This window comes from Microtus ochrogaster, linkage group LG10, assembly GCF_000317375.1.
Source record: "Microtus ochrogaster isolate Prairie Vole_2 linkage group LG10, MicOch1.0, whole genome shotgun sequence".
Taxonomy (NCBI): Eukaryota; Metazoa; Chordata; class Mammalia; order Rodentia; family Cricetidae; genus Microtus; species Microtus ochrogaster.
Window position 1 is genome coordinate 11,594,645 of NC_022035.1, and position 7,804 is coordinate 11,602,448.

Genomic DNA, 7,804 nt, shown 5'->3' on the forward strand with positions numbered 1-7,804 from the left:
GGGTGCACCCCTCATGGTCCTGACTTCCTTGCTCATGTTCTCCCTCCTTCTGCTCCTCATTGGGACCTTGGGAGCTCAGTCCGGTGCTCCAGTGTGGGTCTCTGTCTCTTTTTTGAAAACGAACACAAATCGTTGGAATCATATGGAAGCATAAAGTTTTCTTTATCACATTTGATCATATTTTCATATTAATTTCTGATGCTTTCTTATAGTAGATTTTATAGAACTGATTTATTTACAAAGACATAGTATAGTTTAACATCAGTAATTCCAAAGGGCTTAAAGTAGAGGTAAGTTTAAATTTCATAATTTTCTACTTAATAACTATTTTGAAAGATGACAATTAAGGTAAGAGTTTATGAAAGAGGACACTTTAAGACACGTTATTCCCAGTATGCAGCTTTTGCAGGGGATAAATAACCAACATGCTCTCTTAGCAGAATGTGACCTCACCTCCATCCCTTGTATTGGGACTCTGTCCTACACATGCACTGTCTATAAAACGTGGCGAAAGGAAAAACTTGGTGAATCAGGGAAGATCTAGTGTAACCAAGGAGAAATGAATCTAAAAGTTTGCTACAATGCTTTTGTATCAAAGTATATCAGCTACCTTTAGGTATTTGTAGAAAATAGAGACAACTCAAATCCTAGTAAAAATTGCTACCTATTAATCAGCTGTTATGATTTCTTTCAAAGTTACATTTAAAATGTCATACTTACACCATATGCATAATAATTATCATTTACTTTTAAAACATAGGATTAAGCTCATCAAATAGAGACCTAGGTTTTTATTTTGCCTTTATCGAATGATTCTTTATGCAAATGCAGATTAAGAACAGCCAAAATAACTCAGGGATGATGGGAAATTCCTAGAGTCATTCTGGGACACAGGACAAGAAAAATTTTCTAAAATGTCAATGATGCATCTTTGCCCTATTTTACTTAAGATTTTAATGACACTGCAATTGCCTAAACATAAGGCAGAAAAGTTGAGTGCAGTGGTGAAGATCTGAAATATAAATAATTTCCATGAGAAATCCAAGTCATTGCAAAGAAACTGTGCATTTTCCAGGCTTAGAAGACAGAGGCAGGTGGATTTCTGTGAGTTCGAGACCAACCTGGTCTACAGAGTGAGTTCCAGGACAGGTTCCAAGGTCACAGAGAGAAACCCCATCTCCAAAACCCAAAACCAACCAAATAGAAAAAAACAAAGGAAAGAAGGCATCTATGTGCTGTTGAAAGGAAAGTGGTGTTTTACACATGCCAGTTGACTTTGGCCCACTTGGTTTTGCACGCATGCATGTAACAGACATCATTATAGGCATTTTCCCAAGTGCAGTTCTTTGGGTAAGTTGTCCTTCTGAGTCATTCTGTGCATAGTTGAGCTGAGCTGAGCTGAGCTTTAAAAAACAGAAGATGAAACCAAAGGGCCTTGCTGACTTGAGATCTCCAAGAACCTAACAGAATAAGCTCATCAAGAAACAATGATAAAATTTTAATGAAAAAATATTGTAATAAAAATTGAACTACCAATTTCTCAATGTTTGATAGTATCAGAATCTGTGTTTTTTTTCTTGTGCTCCAAGTTTTCACTGGTGTGTAAAACTGGTGTATTTTTTTTGGTAGATTAAATACTCTTCCTTTATGAAACTTTTCATAAATGTGGCTTGTAAATAATTTGAGTTGGGCAGGATCACATGCTCATTAACAGATTACACATTGTTCTGACTAGCTACACCAAACATGCTGCTCCTCAAAATGTAGACATTGTTCAGCTCATGATGACAACTGATGCATGACTTACAGCACCAAATGCTCGAGGCATTTGTGCTGACTTAATATTCATATTTATCTTTTACCAGAATTTAGTCATATAAATGATATATCAGGTGACTATTGACAGAGTTTTTAAGGCCGTTCATATATACTTTAAAAGAAAAAATACATAAATATGTCAAAACCCTAAGAAAATGAATTAGATCTTTTTAAAAGCAGAATCAAGCAATGACCCCTTCTATACGTTTTCTGTGCCATTTTAGCTTCCTCCGAACTGTCAACAAGATGGTTCAAAGATTTGCTTGAGAAAGGCAATCTTTGTCCATTAAGAAAAAATGCCTTTAAAGAACAAAGAGCCACATTTTCCTTTTAAGTTCACTCAAGTCAGAGTCGGTACTCGAGCGCCTGTTGCTCTTCCTTCAGCAACTTCACTGTGATCTAAGCAACGGGCATTCACAGCCCACGCGGGATAACGAGGCCCTCTTCCCTCTCACGACCGACCGCTGTAAATTACTCCGTCAAGAGAAACACTTGTTAAATGCTTGATGTTCAGAGAAAAACACTGACATTTTCCAAAAGGAAAACAAGAAGCAACTTTTCAGCCTATCTTTCAAACTACAGGCCCCTGAATGGTAACACAAGATGAGACACATCTTAGCACTTGGGAGATCAAATTCCAACTTTTTATTGGAGGGAAACACATTGCTGAGCCATATTGTCTTGACATTCTCATGTCTGACCAGCTATTTTTATAATCTATAATTTAATACCTGGAGAGAAGGCATATCTGAACAGTTCTATTTCTACCATGGAATAAAAAAGTTAAAGATATAAATTAAAAAACACATACTTTAAAACTCACTAAAACGTATTTACATTGTCTTGCAAGAGGTTTCACTGACCTCAGGAAACTCACCCAGTATTTAAAATGGAAGATGTGAACAAAAGTTAAGCAAATAACTTTCTAAAATGTCACAGGATAATGAAGGAAATGAGAATTAAAAGAAGGATTAAATGATAGAGGGGGGAAATAATCAGGGATGAGAAAATGAGAAAAACCTTATTTACATTCCAACTTGTCTTACCTTACTCTGAAACACATTAAAAAGAAAAACACTGATGATTAATGCTACAGACAAGCCTGAATCCATCTCCCTCAAAACAACTGCATTCCTTTATACTTCCCTAGTCAGAAATTAATACAAACTGTATCTAAACGATTACTGAGACAAAAAAGAAAAAACAGCAATGCATCATTTTAAAGGCTTAAATGGTGCTGATACTCACCACCCAGCCCCAAAAGCTATGGCCAACATAAGAACGTCAGATGTTGTCTAATGGAAATGACTGCATAGACACATAGGGATGGTACCATCACTATGGATATATGCAGAGACAGACCCCAGGAAGCCACTGCACTGGATTCTTTCAGAGGAAAAAAAAATAAAAGCTTTGCTCTTTCTTATGGAAGCTTTCAGCTTGCTTGTTTCAATACAGTATATTTTGCATTTCTTCTTTCCAAATGTAACATTGAAATGTACAGTTTTGGCTGTGGACTGACCTCAGGGACAAGCTGCCTAGGCAAGGAAGCAAAACAGGGCCCCTCTACGCCACAGCACAGCTCTTCTGATATAATGGGATGGATTTTGTCAGCTAACCTCTTCTGCTCTCAATGGGAATATTCTTAACTAAACAAAAATAATAATACCTGCTTGAAGGTGCGCATACCATCTCAGAAGTTGTTCAAGGAAACATGCATGAAATGTGCGTTTAAGAGTAATATGTCTATGGATAGAACACCCCCCCCCCAGCATATAAGACCTATCTATAAAGGCAATATGTATATTGATATATTAACATCCCCCCCCCACACACACACATAGTACTTATCCTGAGAGCTCATCTTTAGTAAAGGTCACATTTATCTTACATTTCACTAAAATGTGCCATTTTTTTAAAGTGTTCTATCATAAAATGCCACTGGCATGTCCTTAAGCCTCCACCTTAGGTACTGAGTATTTCTGTGGTGTATTTTTGCTATGATTCTGCTAAGCTGACGCCTTTTGTATGCTTGTTTGGTTCATATGTAAGCTGTTACATCTTTTCTCCCAATAAGCAGGATAATCCATTTATTGAGGGCTCCTACAATGGTCACTTTGTATTGACTCCTGACTTTAAAACTAAGACGAACAAAGCTGTATTTTCCTGAAGGAAACTTTCATGAGTCTGCGCTACCTCAGGATTCTCTCATCCACTGAATCGCTGAAAAAGATCACGTGCTCTGCCCGGGCTACCACCGGGTGCCTCTCGAGAACACAGGAGAAAGCAAAACTTTGGAAAGCAGAATATGTGTGCCTTTTAATCTCATAAAATTCTAAAAAATCAACCAGCCCCACACTTGATAGCACTAATGATTTCTACTCACCAGCAGGCTTCAGCCAGTTGAAAAGGTTATTTTTTTCAGATTCAGCTTTGATGACTAGGTGGGGACACTAAATTGGCATTGATAGAAACATGTATTTAATTGCTTCATAATGTACAGTTCTTAGAAGAGGTATTGGGTGAACTCAGTGGGAAGCCAAATAAAACCTTCGCAATGTAAACAACGCATTGGGTATTTTCTGCTCCAACTAAAACCCTTTCAGATTCTCAGAGTGGTTGTCTGACAGCTCTGTGCTCTCCTGACCAGGTTGTGGTACGTTTTGCAGCTTGTCAGATTTCCTCGCTGCCTCTCACCCTCTTTCATTATACAGCCCTGCTCTGTGCTTAGCCACTGTGTCGGTTCCTGCAGACATACCCTACCTCCGGTCTAACACTGCAGTTGATTTGCTAGGCATTCCTCTGCCTCCTCACACTTCACATCTTCCCGTTGAATTTCTCCTTTCTACCTCCGTCCTCAGCAATCTGAAGATTCTTTGGGTTTCCTGAATATTTCAATAGCTTTGTGACAGATGTCAATGTGCTTCATTCTGTCCTAACGTGCTTTGTGCAATTTCCTGTGCTTATTTTCATTTTCAATTCCTTCTTTTTTTTTTTTTTTTTTTTTTTTTTAACTGATGGAAACACACTGGTCTCTGTGATTACGTTAATGTTATGGGATTTTTTTCCTGATTAAAAGCAAAGTTTCTAATTAGTACTTTCTTCAAATGGCATTTATAAAAACCAAGAGTTCCGTAATAATATATCGAGTGTCTTCGAGTTAATAGTTTATTGTCTGTGCAAGGAATAGATCAGAACAGAAAAAAAAAGCTGAATATTCCTATATAAATGGGAGAACGTTCTCTTTTTCACCTCTAAAAGTGAAAGAAATGAACATTAAATAGTTCAGCCTTGCAATTACAAGATCTAAGCTGACACCATATCTTGGGTGTTACTAGGAGAATGCAAAGCCCTAGCATTTAGTATTCGCTGATAAGGAACCTTTATTTTGGCAAACTGTTTTAACGAGTCAAATTGTGGAACTTTTGGAAACATAGGTTAAAGTTCAAACTTCAGTCCTACAGTGTAGCCATTGTGTAATAAAATACCGAAGGTGATTCATTCAGTCACCTTAATATCTACTCATCAAGGAGGAGGAGAAGCAAAGGCGGCATTCTAGCTTTCTCTAGTATAACATGCTAAGTGCGGCATTCTAGTCTAAAAGGTGGAATTGTTCCTTTGAGTAAAATAATTAATGAGTCCAACAAAAGGAAAGCCGTTACGAGAGAGACCTCTAGTGGGAAAACATGCAAGTGTCTCGGAAACCCGTTTTATTGTTTCTGTTTCGTCTGAGAAATACAACGTGCACACGTTATTTAAAGTAGTGGCCATAAGGCAGCCAGCGAGATGCCCCTTTCATGCTTAGCACGGGCGATTTGTTCAAGCCAACAATCCTTTGCTGTGTGAAGCTGTGGAAGTACATCAGAGAGAAAGAACTTCTCAGACATCAGACTTTGAAAACTAAATTCTTGTTGTCTAAGATGTTTGAAGAGGGGGTACCCCAATGCTGGAGGAACTAAATTGTTTAGAAACCAGAATCTCTATTTTTTTTTTATTTTGTAGAAGTTAGGTTTGGGTGTAGATAATTCATTTTAATTATAATAACATCAAAGTACTTTGCTGATGGTGAGGCAGAGATCTGGAGTCTTCCGTCTTTTCAAAATAATAAATTCAATACGTTAGCCATGCAGCCAAAGTGACTTTTAAGAAGAAAACCTCATGAAGTCACTAAAGAGGTGCCGAGTCTTCCGTCTTTTCAAAATAATAAATTCAATACGTTAGCCATGCAGCCAAAGTGACTTTTAAGAAGAAAACCTCATGAAGTCACTAAAGAGGTGCCAAGTACATGTTAGTTAATGAAAATCCTTGCCTCTGGATTAGAGTAATTCATTTGACTAACACATTACCCACGAAAGGTTATTACTCTTTTGTTTTCCATGTGTCTTCTTTTGCATCATCCTCTGATATATATAGATTAATTTTAGCTGCTTTTTAAACTCTTTGAAGCAACAGTACTGATAAATGTGACAATTACGATATGCTGTCTGCCTGGATACAGCACTGAACTATAGAGGAAACCTGCACCATAGTGTTTACCAGCTGGGCAGTGGTAAAACTCCTAATTTAACGAGCATTAGTTTAGGGGCACAACGTGATCCAAAAACACGTGGGTCAAGAGAGTATTTCAGGCTTACCGGAGAGGTGAGAGAGTTTAGGGATGCACCATTTCAAGGTTAACGCAGCACTGGACTTGGTCTCTCTCTCTCTCTCTCTCTCTCTCTCTCTCTCTCTCTCTCTCTCTCTCTCTGCTAGCTGCAAGAACTAGTTGCTCACCAAAACAAGTCCGCAGACTCCTCAATGACGGCAGATGTAACCAGCACCTTCAGCAGATCACACCAATGAAACGACAGCTTTTCTGCTGTGTTGTACACATTTAGAGCAAAATTACTTTCTCTGTCACTACCTAATTTCTTATCTATTTTTTTTAAAAAACCTGCCTTTTGTTTTAAATAATGAACTCTATCTGAAATTAAATTTCAGAATGATGAAACTTTAGTGGTTCTTTACCAGATAGCTCATTTCAAGGCTAATGCATTGCCACAAGCTCTGGGGAGGTCTACCTTTCCACTCTTACCGAAGTTGAAGACTATCTTGAAACAGGACGTCATTATTCAGAGGAAGTATAGTTCACGAATCTTCAGATTTGAGCTGGTGACTGGGAGCCACTTAAGCAAGAGGAAAGAAGAAAAATGGGAATTAATGAGAGGCACATATTTTATTTTTCTAAATTTGGTCCTAGTTTTGAATGGAGATTTTTCTGATAAAGAAAGATTTAAAAAAAAACAACAAGTGTTTAAATTAAAATTTTAAAGATATGAATGAGTTTATTTGTTTCTATCTGTCTAAAATCAATAGGCAGGCTGAAGAGATATCCTCACGATATGAACGCATGCAGTATCAGACTTGGCTGCTCTCTTGCGCATTGTCACCTTTAAAATTTGAATCGCTTTCACCATGCTGCCGTGTTGTTTTTAAATAAGCTTGCAAACTTCAGTTCGCAGCTGCTTCCTTCCATTGCAGAGCCCAGGGAAGCCCAGCTCCTCTGGTACTGCATCTCCCAAATCCTCTTTTTTCATCATGCCTAAGTAGTTCCCAGTCTTCTTTCTCCATGAAAAAGTATACCTCACATCCTCTTAAAGTGTAAGAAACAATGAAGGCCGAAACAAAACTTGAGATTTTGCTAGGATACTCACAGGAGAAGTCACAATTCTGTTTCTCAAGAGACTTAAACATTCACCTTGCAGTTGCAATCCTGTGATGCTTGAAACTTGAGAACCTCATCTCTCCACCCAAAAGTACAGGAGGAACCGGCTCTGGTGAAACGGAGACTGGAGTATCCCAAGAGCTCTCTGGCCAACCAGCCCACTAAAATTGGTAAAACCCAGGTTCAGTAGGATACCCCGTCTCAAAAACTAATATAAGAAGAGATTGAAGAGGCATACTGAAGTGTTTATCTAATTATTCTTTATCAATAAAAAATCAGGAG